Source organism: Ranitomeya variabilis, chromosome 2 (genome assembly GCF_051348905.1).
Source record: "Ranitomeya variabilis isolate aRanVar5 chromosome 2, aRanVar5.hap1, whole genome shotgun sequence".
In the NCBI taxonomy this organism is placed as follows: Eukaryota; Metazoa; Chordata; class Amphibia; order Anura; family Dendrobatidae; genus Ranitomeya; species Ranitomeya variabilis.
The window spans coordinates 33,000,437-33,017,088 of record NC_135233.1 but is presented as its reverse complement, the minus strand read 5'-3'; positions in this window follow the sequence as shown (position 1 = coordinate 33,017,088).

Genomic DNA, 16,652 nt, shown 5'->3' with positions numbered 1-16,652 from the left:
TCACATAATGACTCACATACATGTGATGTATAAGATCCATTGGGACCAACTAAAATAAATTGATCCATACAAAATAACATCCATTCCCGTGCAAATTTGCTCTCTTCTAGAAGGAAAGAAAACTATCTCAATAGTGCCACTTGTTGGAGATAGCTGGCCAGTGTCTTCCAACAAGACTAGCCATAATGGCCAAGCAAGACCTCCATCTGAGATAGGTCCTCCTTGCCCCTCATCCCTACATAGTTTTAAGTGAATGTGACCCCTTTTGTTAAAAAAAAAATGTCAGACAATGACTTGTAAGGTAGCATCATCCGATGGGTAGAGCTAGGGATTCAGTTCTCTTTCCGTCTGGAATTCAAAAAAATTGTAGAGATGAGCAAATGTTTTGAAATTGAATTTGTCAGCAGACGAAATTACATTTGTTGGAAATCTCTCCACCATGAGTCGAGTGCTGCAAAGCCTCTAATTGCCCTGAAAAACATATTGTATATGTCCCTATTTTCTTTTCCACACACACTAATCTTCTTTACTTGTGGGCTGTCACACACAATGTGTACAGTTTATTCAGTGTTTTGTGGCTTTCTCTCCATATCTCTATTGTTGATCTGTACTGTTCTCTCACTGTCCAGATCCACCACAAAACAGCCACTGCATTCCCTGTCTCAGCTTTTATTCAGGCTCCAATAGTCCGTCCTGATTGGCTGTACTACACCATGTTGGCTGTGCTATACCAAGTAGTGTTATAGCTGTAAGGAACTATGGTGAAATCCACCTGAGGACACATGAACCTTCTCTGGCTGACGCAAACTTCCGCAATGTGTATAATTGTTCAAATTTGCTGTGTTCAGCGAATCCCTAAAAATTTAACACAAATTTAATTCACATCGAATTGACCCACTCATCACTACTAACTTACATACTTTTTTCTAATAGAAACAAAATGAACATATAGCCTGCCTCAAGCAAGTACGGTAGGTTAAATGCATTAGTGCATACTGTAGAAATAACATAAGGTACATAGTAAACACTGTTTTTGATATATATAAAAAAGCCTTCCCACCAGCATCAAGGTGTATGTTCATTTTGTGTCTATCTTGCTCTCAGTGCTTCCAAGTGCGTGGCCTCCTTTTTTGAGCTGGACATTACGTTTATATAGCTCCTCATGGCTGGAAGTCCATAGTATGGCCCTGGTCCTGCTCGGCCCCTATTCACATTGAGGTCATTTTTGACACATGGTAAGTTTTAATACTAGAGGATAGTACCATCCCTATTTGGGTGCACCTTGACGCTGGTGGGATGACTTTTATCCTTTTTTTAATCAAAAATTTTTAATCAAAATTACTAAGTAACCTATATATTTATATGCACTATTGCTTTTTACTTTTGCAAGAGTATATGTTCATTTTGGTTCTATCTTAGGTTTTGTCAGTTGAATGGCCAGTGTGAACATGCTCCTACATGTTGTGGAACGCCCGCCAGGGCTGTGGGGTACTCGATACTGGGTCCGGTACTTAAAGGGATGTGACACGGCGGCGGCGACCCAGTCCGTGGCCCTGGGCGCCCATGTTAAAGGGATGGTCGTTAAAGGGGTTAGTTGAATAATAAAAGTTCATGACGCCACCTGTGGTATTCGGTCAGGGGTGACCGACAGTGCTTAAAGGGGTCCACTGGGGTGATGTTATGGGGACAGGTGGTAGGTGGTGTAGAAAGAAATGGAGGACACAGGGTTGCAGTCTCTTTACCTCTTTACTGTATGATTCAGGCAGCCACAGTCATGGGTACCAGATCACAGGTGCTGGTGGTGGTCCGGCCGGCTTGGAAGCGTCTCAGGAATCCCCCTAACCAGGTGGGGTTGGAAGCCTTCCTTCTAGTGCTGTGTTGTTGTAGTCCCTTGCTGCCTTAGGCCTCACATTCTCTCTGTCCTCCTTTAGGTAGGACACTAACCGGAATGACAGGTGGCTCGAGCCTTTTTACAGGATCCCTATCACGACCCGTGCTCTATTTGCTACTGTGTCCTCGGGTGTTAATGGTGGACAGGTAACTTGCAATCAGCTACCGCTGGTTTCTGCCTTGGGGCATGAAGTTACCCCCACAACCTCGGTCTTCCAACTACCGGCATATGCGCAGGGTGGAGGAAGTTCAGTCGCAACTTCTCTCTCCAGCTCTTCACTTCGCCTTTGCTCCTTCCTCTTTTTAGTCTATTTACAAGTTGCTCTGCTCTCTTTTTCCTTCCCAGGAGCTGCAGAATCACTCATCTGCACGGCCCCAGCTTTCCTTCCTCTCTCCTCGCTCTCCTCTCACCAACTGCCTAGCAACTGACTCCTCCTCCCGACCAGAGAGAGCAACTCCCCTGAAGTCAGTTGTAGAGATCCCCCTTCTGGCCTGGAGTCAGAACGGTGTTGTATGTGCTGAATACCTGTTAAAGGGATCTTTCCTCACTTCCAAGCATGACATCACTCTCCCCGTGAGGAAAGCAATGCCACTGTAACAACCGGATACCTGGGGTGTTACACTTGCATGTATACCAACTTATACTCCGGCTCATTTCTTTTGGTTTAGCTTTTGATTCTTGCACTCAGTGAAGGTAAGGGTGTGTCTTCCCTTTTTTGAGCTGGGTATTATGTTTAATGTTTAATGTTTGAGCTGGATGTCCATAGTCGTGCCTCAGTCCTGCTCAGCCCTAATTCACACTGAGATCAGCTTGACACATGGTAAGATTTTTACCCCTTCAAGACACAGCCCTTTTTCATTTTTGCGTTTTCATTTTTCACTCCCCTCCTTCCCAGAGCCATAACTTTTTTATTTTTCCGTCAATATGAACATGTGAGGGCTTATTTTTTGTGGGACAAGTTGTACTTTTGAACAACACCACTGGTTTTACCATGTTTTGTACTAGAAAACAGGAAAAAAATTCCAAGTGTGGTGAAATTGCAAAAAAGTGCAATCCCACACTTGTTTTTTGTTCGGCTTTTTTGCTAGGTCCACTAAATGCTAAAACTGTCCTGCCATTGTGATTCTCCACGTCATTACAAGTTCATAGACACCAAATATGTCTAGGTTATTTTTTATCTAAGTTGTGAAAAAAAATTCCAGTTTCCATTTTTCGGGATTTTGGGTCGGATGAGGGCTTATTTTTTGCCTGCGGAGCTGATGTTTTTAATAATACCACGTTTGTGCAGATACATTCTTTTGATCGTCCGTTATTACATTTTAATGCAATGTCGTAGCGACCAAAAAAACGTAATTTTGGTTTTTTTAATACGAAAAGTTAATCCTTTTTTTAATACGAAATATGTGTATGTTTGATTTTTTTTTATTGTTTTATTTTGAATGGGGCGAAAGGGGGGTGATTTGAACTTTTATATTTTTTAAAATTTTTTCAGATTTTTTAAAACATTTTTTTTACTTATGCCATGCTTCAATAGCCTCCATGGGAGGCTAGAAGCTGGCACCACTGGATCGGCTCAGCTACATAGGAGCGATCATCAGATCGCTCCTATGCAGCTGAATTACAGGCTTGCTACGAGTGCCGACCACAGGGTGGTGCTCACAGCAAGCCGGCATCAACAACCATAGAGGTCTCAAGGAGACCACTGGTTGTTATACCGACGCAATGCTGACCCCCAATCACATGACGGGGGTCGGCGATGCGTGCATTTCCGTCCCGATGGCCGGACAGCTGACATGTCGCGACTTTGATGTGGGCTCAGCGCCAGAGCCCACATCAAAGGGGGAGACACGACATGCGCCGTACTAGTACGGCGCATGTCGTGAAGGGGTTAATACTAGAGGCTAGGACCATCCCGGTTGGGTTTACCTTGTCGTTGGTGGAATGGCTTTTACCCTTTTTGTGATCAAAAACAGTATTTACTAAGTGCCCTGCTATTTCTATGTACTTTTGTTTTTTACTTACAGCAAGGAATGTTGTGTGTGATCGCCTGAGGATGCACATTCAGTTGAAACCAGTGGGCCCCCTCTACGTCCTGCTCGGGAGCCCACCGGAGAATTCTCCGGTGTCCCAGTGGGCCAGTCCGACCCTGTACACAGTGCACGTAACAGTGTTGCATCAGCTCCGCACACTATGTCCACCATGAGCCATATCCTAAGAGAAAGTCATCAATATCATTGTCCTGGACAATCCATTTATTGAGACACCCATCATAGCTGGTCCATTACATTAACCTCACTCAATATGTTATGTAATCCTTCTCATGATGGCATCTTAGAAAGCTTTAATCCTTGAAGCATTGACCATGTCTATAAATAGGGAACCAGAGGAAATCATTCTAGCCCTTATCATTTGGGTAAATCTTTTCTTACACCATGGGGACAGGAACGCCTATATAGAAAGGGAATTCTGTTGCTTCTGGAAAGCATCATCCATAGCTGGATTATCGCAGACAGAAGTGAACCTTTCCAGAATATGCACTGAATTTTTTATTACCCCAATGTACATTTAATAGGAAGATAAACTATTTTTGCCGTCTTCGCTGTTGTCAAGAACCAGACTATTGGAGGGAAAAATTGTGACTGACAATGTATAAAAATGGATAAAAATAGCAAATGAATTATTAGCATCAATGGTAATGTAATTGGCGATAAACCTGATGCTATATCAAGGAATTAAAGGGGCTGTCCACTCCCTTTTTGTTAGAAGTGTATACTGATTGGGTTCTGCTGTTAACGAGTATAAATAGCAGTTGTAATCTGCAGATAAACCTGGTAACATAGGTTTCATTTCCCTACAGTGCCTCCGCAGGTGAAATAGGGAATTACACATCTAGTGTTACAATCAATGGACTATGATATAGGAACATGATGAGTCCTCCAGAGTGAAAAACTCTGTATTTAGCCACTTTATGACTACTAGTTAAGGTGCCCGAGAGGGGGATCACCATCTAAGAGCTTATGTTTGAAAATTTGGTTTCCAAATAAATTCTCCTTAAAGCATGCCTGTTATTTCAAGTAACTTTTCAGTATAAGCTGCCATGTGTGTACATGAGAAATAACACTATTTCTGGCTATTATAGGTGTTGAATCCAACATGTATCAGTAGTTTTCTCCTCTGCAGATTCTATCTGTAATGTTTAGTTGTCTTTGACCTAATGAGTGTAGACTAGCAGCTATAATATCTGTCACACACAGATGTGAGGGATTCCTGCTCTACTGTCTCCATGAAGAATATGATCAGAAGCAGTAGCAGCTTAGAGGACATTATACAGCAGTACTGAGCAGTGTAATTGTGAATCCAGCACTAAAGTAAAATACATTTGCTAGAAGTAAGTACCATCTGCGTGTGTGGCTGTTTGGTTACTTATGGAGGCATAATTTGACACCTCACTGTGCTGGCAAATTTTCTTGTTGTGACCAAGATGAATTTGAGCTTTTTTTCTCAGAGTAAATGAGTTCATGAGTAGTGTTGAGCGATACCGTCCGATACTTGAAAGTATCGGTATCGGATAGTATCGGCCGATACCCGAAAAGTATCGGATCTAATCCGATACCGATACCCGATACCAATACAAGTCAATGGGACACCAAGTATCGGAAGGTATCCTGTATGGTTCCCAGGGTCTGAAGGAGAGGAAACTCTCCTTCAGGCCCTGGGATCCATATTAATGTGTAAAATAAAGAATAAAAATAAAAAATATTGATATACTCACCTCTCCGACGCAGCCTGGACCTTACCGATGTAACCGGCAGCTTCTGTTCCTAAGAATGAGCGCTTGAAAGACCTTAGATGACGTCGCGGCCTGTGATTGGTCGCGTGGCGGTCACGTGACTGCTCACGCGACCAATCACAAGCCGCGACGTCATCTAAGGAGTTTCAAGCGCTTGAAAGACCTTAGATGACGTCGCGGCTTGTGATTGGTCGGGTGGTGGTCACGTGACCGCTCACGCGACCAATCACAGGCCGTGACGTCATCTAAGGTCTTTCAAGCGCTCATTCTTAGGAACGGAAGCTGCCGGTTACATCGGTAAGGTCCAGGCTGCGTCGGAGAGGTGAGTATATCAATATTTTTTATTTTTATTCTTTATTTTACACATTAATATCGATCCCGATACCGATTCCCGATATCACAAAAGTATCGGATCTCGGTATCGGAATTCCGATACAGCAAATATCGGCCGATACCCGATACTTGCGGTATGGGAATGCTCAACACTATTCATGAGGCAAAATAAAGGGAAGAATTGGCTCATAAGTGGAGAATGAAACAGATTACTCTGATAGGATATATTATACAGTAGTGATGAGCGACTATACTTGTTGCTCGGGTTTTCCTGAGCACGCTCGAGTGGTCTCCGAGTATTTATGACTGCTCGGAGATTTAGTTTTCCTTGCCGCAGATGGATGATTTACGGCTGCTAGACAGCTTGAATTCATGTGGGGGTTGCCTGGATGCTAGGGAATCCCCACATGTAATCAAGCTGTCTAGTAGCTGTAAATCATTCAGCTGCTGTGATGAAAACTAAATCTCCGAACACTAACAAATACTTGGAGACCACCCGAGCGTGCTCTGGAAAACCCGGGCAACGAATACACTCGCTCATCACTAATGTCAATCTTTTCAGTGTGTTTGCAGCATTTTTCACCCATAGAAATCAATGAAAATGTGCAAAAACACTGCAAAAAACGCAATAAACAGTTTTGCAGTATTTTTGTGGCGTTTTTGGTAAATAAAACTAACTTTCTTTATCGCTTCATTGGGGGACACAGGACAACCATGGGTGTATGCTGCTGCTGCTAGGAGGCTGACACTATGCAAAAAAGGAAAAGGCGTGGCTCCTCCCCGGCAGTATACACCCACCAACAGGCACCAAGCACCTCAGTTTGTGCTTAGTGTCTGTAGGAGGCGGACCTGGATCTTCAGATCCGTTGCTAATCTTGATTCCTTTACAGGTTTTGTTGTTTTAATTAACGTTTTGGTTTTTCTTTTTCAGATACAGCATTCAGGGAATCTTCCACCCTGCCTCCCCAGGAGGGTGGCTGAGTGAGCAGTGTGGTGTCGTCCGCATCGCAGCTCTCAGACCGCCGGCAGGACATTATCCCCTGTCACCCTCCCAGGTGCTCCAGGGTCTTTATGGTGGCGGTCCTTGCCAAACAGTCCCCCTCACCCCTCTCCTCGGAGAGGGCTGAGAGGAAGACGGTGGTCACCAGCGGTGACCCTCCCCCTTGTTTTGGGGTTGAGGCCGTCTTCTGGACGAAGGATTCTGTTTCCAGCGACCCCTCTCTCATTGGGCCCCTGGTCGATCCTCTCTCCCTCTACCTGTGGAACCGGAACATGCAGGTACCAGCGCTTCAGCAGCCGCTCCCCCGCAGCAGTATTTCCCTGTCTAAATGTACAGTGCTTTCACACAGAGTCACGGCCATTTTTTTTACTTTTTACTTTCACTTTCACCGCTGCGGTCAGCCATGCCCCCTCCGATAGGCCACGCCCCCTCCTCGGGCGCACTTTTTCGGCGCTCTTTTCCTCCTCCACTCAGAGGGGCTTTTACATCCCGGGCACACCCTTCCCTTTCGGTGCTGCCCTATCAGGAGCCTTGGCTTATTCCTCTCAGTACAGCACCACCCCTTCTTCTCCGCTGGCACTTCCTGCTTCAGCAGCTCCGTGCACAGGAGACATCGTGTGTTGGGGGACATGGACAACTCTGCTCTGCGGTGCAGTAGGATTGCGACGCTATATTGGCCCCTCCCTGGTATTATCCATACCACTGTAGGCCCTTTAGTCTTTTCTGTAGTATAGTGCTGCAGAATATCCTTATGTCCAACTCTTCTGGAGCCTGCCTTACCAAACCTACCATAACTCACTACGCCTGTGCTCGCTGTAAGATAAAGTGGTCTGTAGGCCAATCGTCGCCTCTCTGCCAGTCCTGCAGTCCTCCTGCCATGTCTGCCCCGCAGGAAGCTTCTGACTCTTGGGATGGGGGCGCTCCCCCTCCCCCTGAGTGGGCCGTTGCTATCTCGCAGTCGGTCTCTGATTTGACTAAGGTATCTCAGTCCCTGGTCCAGGCGCTTGAATGTCTTCCACAGCCTCCTTCAGCCACCAGCGCTCCGACCGTCTTCCATGGCGAGTCAGCCGCACCTGACCCTGAACCACAGGAAGACAAATCTGCCAGCTGCTCTAGAAAGAGGACTCTGTCTGGCTCTTCATCTGGTTCTCCAGGTCCCTCCGCAGTGCTCAAGCTGCTCTCCTCCTCCCAATTCCCCTCTTCGGAGGAGGACATTGGGTCTGATGTGGATTCCCAGTCCGGTTCTGACTCCGATTCAGACCAGGCTTCTAGCATGCAGGCTGTCGTAGATAGTCTTATTTTGGCTATATGGCTAACCCTCAAACTAAAACAAGACGAGGTTTCCCCCCAGGATTCCTCTGTCTCCTTTAAGCGGGTGAAGCATCCCTCTCGCTCCTTTCCTACCCATGAGGAGTTTGAGTCTACCCTGTCTAAACACTGGCAACATCCTGAAAAACGTTTTTCGGGTAGAAAACATCTGGACGTGCTCTATCCCTTTAGCGCCGATCTTCTCTCCAAGTGGGCTGAATCTCCCAAGGTCGATCCACCGATCTCCCGTCTTTCCTCCAAGACTGTTCTCTCCTTACCAGATGGCGCATCGCTTAAGGACACATCGGACAGACAAATTGAGGCGCTGGCCAAATCAGCTTTTGAGGCAACAAGTGCTTCCCTCTGCCCCAGCTTTGCTTCCACCTGGGTGGCTAAGGCCATATCTGCCTGGGCCAAGATTCTCCGCCGGGGCATTTTGGCTTCGGCCTCCCCTACTGAGCTGGCTGACCTCGCAGACCAGATTAACCAAAGGGAAATACCTTCTCACTGCCTCCTTAGATGCAGCAGCCTGTTCAGCCAGGGCAAGCAGCAACATTGTCGCTATTCGCCGCATTCTTTGGCTCAAAGCATGGAATGCAGATGCTACTTCCAAAAAGTCTCTCACCAACTTGGCGTTTCAAGGTTCCAGGCTTTTTGGTGCTCGTCTGGATCAAATTATCTCAGACTCGACTGGGGGCAAGAGTACCTCTCTCCCCCAGTCCAAGCCAAAACGCTTCTTTAACCCAAAGGGTCCTCGAACATTTCGCCCCTTTCGTCCGTTTGCAGCCTCAGATTCCTCTTCGCAACAAGAGCGACCCGCTACCACGGGTGAACGTAGAAAACCCTCTTACAAGCCAGCTCCCATGTGGAGATCCAGGGCTCCACCTCCCAGGTCTTCCGGACCTCGTTCCAACAGATACCGTTCCAAGTGACGGGTTGTCCCCACCTGGGAGTCTTTCCAGGGTGGGAGGCAGGCTTCTCCTCTTCAAAGACACCTGGCTGTCAGTGATCAGTGACGCCTGGGTCAGAGAAATTATCACTTCCGGGTACAAGATCGAAATTTCTACTCTCCCGGAAAATCGCTTTTTTCTCTCTCGCCCCCCAAAGCAACCGTCCCATTTACCCGGCTTGCTTCAAGCCGTAATGTCTCTGGTCACCGCCAGAGTCGTAGTTCCCGTTCCTTCCGAAGAACGTTTTTCCGGGTTCTACTCAAACCTTTTTGTAGTCCCAAAGAAGGACGGGTCTCTTCGCCCTATCCTGGATTTGAAGCTTCTGAACTGCCACGTCCGACCTCACCACTTCAGAATGGAATCCCTGCGGTCAGTGATCGCCGCCATGGAACCCGGGGAGTTCCTCTGCTCGGTCGACATCCAAGATGCGTACCTTCATGTCCCCATCTGCGTACGGCATCAGAGATTCCTTCGGTTTGCTGTCGGGGACAATCACTACCAGTTCACGGCTCTCCCCTTCGGTTTAGCGTCTGCCCCCAGGGTCTTCACCAAAATCATGGCGGCGGTCATGGCCCAAAATAGCCCTCCTTCGTTCCAGGGGGATCCTCGTTATCCCCTACCTGGACGATCTGTTGATCAAGGGGTCCTCTCGTCTAGACTGTGCCCACAGTCTCCAGGTCTCCCTGGACACCCTGACCCGTCTCGGCTGGATTATCAACCAGACCAAGTCCTCTCTGATTCTGTCCCAACGACTGTCCTTCCTGGGCATTGTGTTCGATACGAACTTAGCTCGGGTCTTCCTCCCAGAGGACAAGTTCTCAGTACTCCTCAAGGCGGTCCGCCTTCTAAAACGCCCAGTCCCTCAGTCATTTCGTTTCTGCATGGGAGTCCTGGGAAAGATGGTGGCCTCCATGGAGGCTGTTCCTTTCGCCCAGTTCCACACCCGCCCCCTCCTCCTATCCACCTGGAACAGGTCCTTGGACTCCCTGGACCGTCCTGTCCACCTTCCTCTCCAGGTCCGTCAGTCCCTAACCTGGTGGACGCTGTCCTCCTCTCTCCTGAGAGGAAGATCATTTCTTCCCCTTCAGTGGCAGGTCATCACCACCGATGCCAGCCTTCTCGGGTGGGGAGCAGTCTTCCAACAACACACGGCTCAGGGCCGTTGGACCACCCAGGATGCTCTCCTTCCCATCAACCTTCTGGAGATCAGGGCAATCTTCCTTGCGTTAATCCGCTGGCAGTCTCTTCTGTCGAATCTTCCCGTCCGCATCCAGTCGGACAACGCCACGGCCGTGGCGTACTTAAACCACCAGGGCGGGACTCGCAGCGGCCAAGTAATGGCAGAAGTGGCAAAGGTTCTTCGGTGGGTGGAACGCCACGTCCCGGCCATATCAGCCGTTCATATCCCCGGGGTCAAAAACTGGGCAGCCGACTTTCTCAGTCGCCAGGGCCTAGCAGCGGGCGAGTGGTCTCTCCACCCCACAGTCTTCAATCAAATTTGCCTCCGCTGGGGTATGCCAGACGTCGATCTTATGGCGTCCGGGATGAACCACAAGGTCCCTCAGTTTGTCGCCAGGTCCCGGGATCCTCTTGCCGTCGGCCACGACGCCCTGGTAATTCCATGGTCCCGGTTTCAGTTTCCCTACCTGTTCCCACCCCTCCCCTTGATTCCAAAGGTGGTAAAGAAGATCAAGTTGGAAGGGATTCCAGTCATACTAATAGCGCCGGACTGGCCAAGGCGGCCGTGGTACGCCGAGCTCGTAAACATGCTCGCGGACACTCCTTGGAGACTCCCAGATCGGCCAGACCTCCTTTCACAGGGACCTCTCTACCACCAGAGTTCTCAGTCACTGAGTTTAATGGCATGGCCGTTGAGGCCGCAGTCTTGAAAAACTCTGGTCTCTCTTCCCAGGTCATACAGACCATGATCAGAGCCAGAAAACCGGCTTCTTCCCGTATCTACCACAGGTACTGGAAAGCGTTCTTTCGGTGGTGCAAAACCAATGAAGTTTTTCCAATGTCCTTTTCTCTTCCGGATCTTCTCGGTTTCCTCCAGTCTGGTCTCGATTCGGGCTTATCCCTCAGCACACTCAAGGGACAAGTGTCCGCTCTGTCGATTCTCTTCCAGAGTGACCGTTCCTCCTTAACCTGGTCCTTGGTGCTCTTCAGGCTGCTCCCTTTGAGCCTCTTCATGACGTGCCCTTTTCCCTTCTCTCTTGGAAGGTGCCATTACATCCATCAGGAGGGTCTCTCTGTGTTGGCAGCCCTGTCATGTCATTCCCCTTTCCTTATTCTTCATCAGGATAAGGTCGTTCTTCGACCGGTTCCCGAATTCCTTCCCAAGGTGGTCTCGGCTTTCCACATCAATGAAGACATTGTCCTTCCATCATTTTGCCCTTCTCCGGCTCATCCTTTGGAGAAGTCCCTTCACAAGCTTGACATAGTCAGGGCCATTCGGGTCTATCTTTCTAGAACCGCTCTTTTCCGTCAATCCGATTCTCTCCTTGTCATTTCTGAGGGTCGTCGGAAGGGCTTTCAAGCGTCTAAATCCACCATTTCGCGCTGGATTCGCTCGGCAATTTCAGAATCGTACCGTGTTCATGAGGCACGTCCTCCTCCGGGGGTGCGAGCTCACTCCACCAGAGCTGTCGGAGCTTCTTGGGCTGTTCGCCACCAGGCCTCCGCCTTACAAGTTTGCAAGGCCGCAATCTGGTTGTCTTTGCACACATTTACGAGGTTCTATCGGGTTTATACCCAAGCCTCGTCCGATGCAGGTTTTGGTAGGAAGGTACTGCAGGCGGCTGTCGCACACCGGCCGACCTGAGACCTTTTCTCATTTCCTTTCTACCCACCCTTTTCTGGGACTGCTTTTGGATGTCCCATGGTTGTCCTGTGTCCCCCAATGAAGCGATAAAGAAAAAAGGAATTTTTGGTACTTACCGTAAAATCTCTTTCTTGGAGCCTACATTGGGGGACACAGCACCCTCCCTACTGGTTTGTTCTGGTACCGTGTTTGGGGCCTGGAGACCCTAGTTGAGTTGGTACTTTTACTGTTATGAGTTCTGTCGCTTCTCCTACTGCTTTTTGCACTAACTGAGGTGCTTGGTGCCTGTCGGTGGGTGTATACTGCCGTGGAGGAGCTACGCCTTTTCCTTTTTTGCATAGTGTCAGCCTCCTAGCAGCAGCAGCATACACCCATGGTTGTCCTGTGTCCCCCAATGAAGGCTCCAAGAAAGAGATTTTACGGTAAGTACCAAAAATCCCTTTTTTTTACGTCTACTGTAGACAAAGTGCAGCGCCCCAGAGTCCTGGTCGTTGCAGTACTGTGGCTCCGCCGCTAAGGGGGGCTATGGTACGTCTGATGGCACTGAAGGAGTTCATCTGACCAGGTATCACATACACCAATACATTTCACAGTCTGGCCTCCAGGGGGAGCTAAGGGTACTATTCATTAGGCCACTCCTCACAGTCTGGTAAAACTGGGGGTTAGGCAGGAAGTTAGAGAGAACGCTGACTGGGTTGGAACCAGGCAACACCTTGTGGCAGAGGGTGTTGTAGGGGAAGATTCGGTAGGGTCCCTGTCAGGGGTGGGATCCTGACAGAGGCCTGGCAATCAGAGAGAAAGCTACGGGACCGCGCCTGCACTTCATAGCGGCGGTGCCCTAAGAAAGGACAAGAAGCGAGATTTATTGTGCTGAGTGAGAAACGAGATCAACGCAACAGGGAGAAATACCAGTAGGAGTCGTGCTGTTAGACCGAGGCAACATCCTACTGAGGCGTAAATAACCGGTGGCCGGAACGCCGAGGAAGTACAGCGCTCTAAGCATTACTTCAAACCAACGGCAGGACAGAGAGCTATAGGCTGGCTGTCTCACCTACATCACCTACGCAGACATAGGGGGCAACCTTTGGAGAGGGGCGACTCTAGGGTCCCGGAAGAGCTCCGAGCCTTCCCGTCATACGGGTGCGTCCTACCATAAGATCTGGGGGGTGAGAAGAAGAAGAACATCAGAATCGAGTTGTTGTGAGGGAACACGAGGAACAGACACAACAGTTGTGGGGTACTATCCCGTAAGCACAGCAGGGGAGGACCACAACACACAAACGCTAGAAGGAAGGCACAGATTTCCACCTGCAACGGGAACTCTGGAGGTACCATCGGACCGGCCGGACTTGCGCAGCCCGGTTAACCGTATTCCGGACTGAGGACCCAGAAGCCTTCAGACCGGAGCGGACGAGCTGATCCACCAACTCCTGCAGACGCAGCTGAGCACTGAGGCTGGGTGGAAGAAGACCATCATCGGGAGCCTCACCAGACATCTGTCGGCAGCCTCATCTGGTCCGGAGCAAGAAAGAAGTTCCAGTGCTCCAAAGCCAGAAAGCAAGGCCCTGCCGGAAAGCGAGATGCTGCAAACGGAGATGACAATGCCGCAGCGCAAGGTCCTGCAACCAGCGCTCCAGATCCCAGCGGAGACAGAGCAGATCGGCACCGGAGGGACCGCATCTGAAGCAGGTATGAAGAACGACCCTGCCCCCGCCAGCAGAGGCCCTGCTGATAGGCCCCGTCGCAGCACCCCCTCTCCCTGGGACCTATAGACTTCAGCGCCTTACACCCTGGGATCGGCCCACGGGTATGGAGCACTTCTTAAAGGCCCCGATCTCGCCGATCACCTTGCCGAGCGAGGTCTATGCGGAGCTACGGCCGCCAGAGCGAGAGTAAACCTCGATGCCATGGATATGTAAATAGTTAACTGCTTGTTTCTCTGCTATTTTGCTGCTAAAACCCGTCCAGGGTTAACTCTTAAAGGGATCCCTTTGTTGACCCGGGATCCCTATTGTTTTTGTTTGTTTTCTACGTTTGCACAAGTTATCACGAACTGCTGAATCATGAACAATGCATGATACAAACTCCTTGTATATAGTTTGCACCTTCTTAAAGGTGCTCTCTACTGGTTTTACATAAAAGACGGACTCTTTGCGAAGATACGGTTCTTGGAACTTGCACTGGAGTCCTTGCTGCATACGGACTTGCAGCTTGAGAAGTTGCACTACCTCATAGAGACTTGGTCCCCTCTTAAAGGGGATGTTCACATCTTGCACTTATGTACAGTGTTGCCTTAAGATGGTTAGATGGCAATAATGTCTTGAAAGAAAAAGTAATGATGCTAATATGAAGAAGTTATATGTAGCCAACTAGTTGATTGTAAGAAATGTTTGATAATGTGTTAGAGAATGAGGACAGAAAGTGAACCCGTACGGGGTTAGTTAGTGAGTCCTCCTAGGAGCCATACAGAGATGGCTCAGTGATCTTAAACTGAAAGAAAAATGATATGTTCTATACTGTGTATAGTAGTGGAAGGATAGTAGGCCAAGGCGGAAATGGGCGGTCCTGTAACAGAAAGGAGAGGCAGTAGGTCTGGAGCAGTTAGGACAGGCGGTCCTGCAGACGTAAAGTAGGAGAATGCAAAAACGTTAATTAGCCTTATATGTGATATAAGAAGGTCTTTAGTGGATTTAGCGAGTACGTCCTTAAAGGCAAAGTTGGATTAGTGTTCAAAATTTTGCACTTAGTAGAATACCCGGTTGGGTAAGAAAAGTTATTTATAGTAAAGTTATTTAAATGTATTTAACCATGTTTGTAACGTTCAAGTGTCCTCACCTCCCATAAAGGGAAGCTCTGTTAAAAAAGTTGACTTGTACTTGCATTTTCAAAATTGTATGTCTTTTTGCTGACATGTATTGTTGTTTTCTTCCCAGTCCAGGAGTACTGGATTTAACCGGGGGGGAGTGCAGCGCCCCAGAGTCCTGGTCGTTGCAGTACTGTGGCTCCGCCGCTAAGGGGGGCTATGGTACGTCTGATGGCACTGAAGGAGTTCATCTGACCAGGTATCACATACACCAATACATTTCACAGTCTGGCCTCCAGGGGGAGCTAAGGGTACTATTCATTAGTATTAAACCGAAGAAAAAATGGTGCGCACTCCTGGGTCCGTTAAAAAACTTACTTTATTAGGACATCTATACTCTGACAGACGCCCGTCTGTCAGAGTATAGATGTCCTAATAAAGTAAGTTTTTTAACGGACCCAGGAGTGCGCACCATTTTTTCTTCGGTTTAATATTACATGACTTCCACGGATGCAGCACCCTTAAGAGGCCGGTTTTGTGAGTCACTGGAGTCTCAACGATAAGGACAATATCTACACCGTGGGGTAAGAGCACTACATCGGTGCTGATTTTTTCCTTTTTTCTTTTCTTTTTATTCACCGTGTACTATTCATTAGGCCACTCCTCACAGTCTGGTAAAACTGGGGGTTAGGCAGGAAGTTAGAGAGAACGCTGACTGGGTTGGAACCAGGCAACACCTTGTGGCAGAGGGTGTTGTAGGGGAAGATTCGGTAGGGTCCCTGTCAGGGGTGGGATCCTGACAGAGGCCTGGCAATCAGAGAGAAAGCTACGGGACCGCGCCTGCACTTCATAGCGGCGGTGCCCTAAGAAAGGACAAGAAGCGAGATTTATTGTGCTGAGTGAGAAACGAGATCAACGCAACAGGGAGAAATACCAGTAGGAGTCGTGCTGTTAGACCGAGGCAACATCCTACTGAGGTGTAAATAACCGGTGGCCGGAATGCCGAGGAAGTACAGAGCTCTAAGCATTACTTCAAACCAACGTCAGGACAGAGAGCTATAGGCTGGCTGTCTCACCTACATCACCTACGCAGACATAGGGGGCAACCTTTGGAGAGGGGCGACTCTAGGGTCCCGGAAGAGCTCCGAGCCTTCCCGTCATACGGGTGCGTCCTACCATAAGATCTGGGGGGCGAGAAGAAGAAGAACATCAGAATCGAGTTGTTGTGAGGGAACACAAGGAACAGACACAACAGTTGTGGGGTACTATCCCGTAAGCACAGCAGGGGAGGACCACAACACACAAACGCTAGAAGGAAGGCACAGATTTCCACCTGCAACGGGAACTCTGGAGGTACCATCGGACCAGCCGGACTTGCGCAGCCCGGTTAACCGTATTCCGGACTGAGGATCCAGAAGCCTTTAGTAAAGAGGTAAAGAGACTGCAACCTGGTGTCCTCGTTATTTACTGCACCGCACCACTACCACCACTACCACCATCCACATCTATTACTGTACGCCTCTCAGCAGGGTCACGGACCAGGTCTAGCCACCGTGACAACCCCAGAGCAGATACTCAGAGTCCCGGTACCGGGTACCCCTCGGCCCTGCGGCAGTGGGGGCGCTACAAAAGCACACATGTAGTCAACACCCAAAAAGCGCAACAAAAACTATGCAAAAAAAGAAGTGAAAATGCAGCAAAACAGATGTTTTGAATGCAGCATTTTTGCTGCCAAAAGAGCAAATTTGGACTG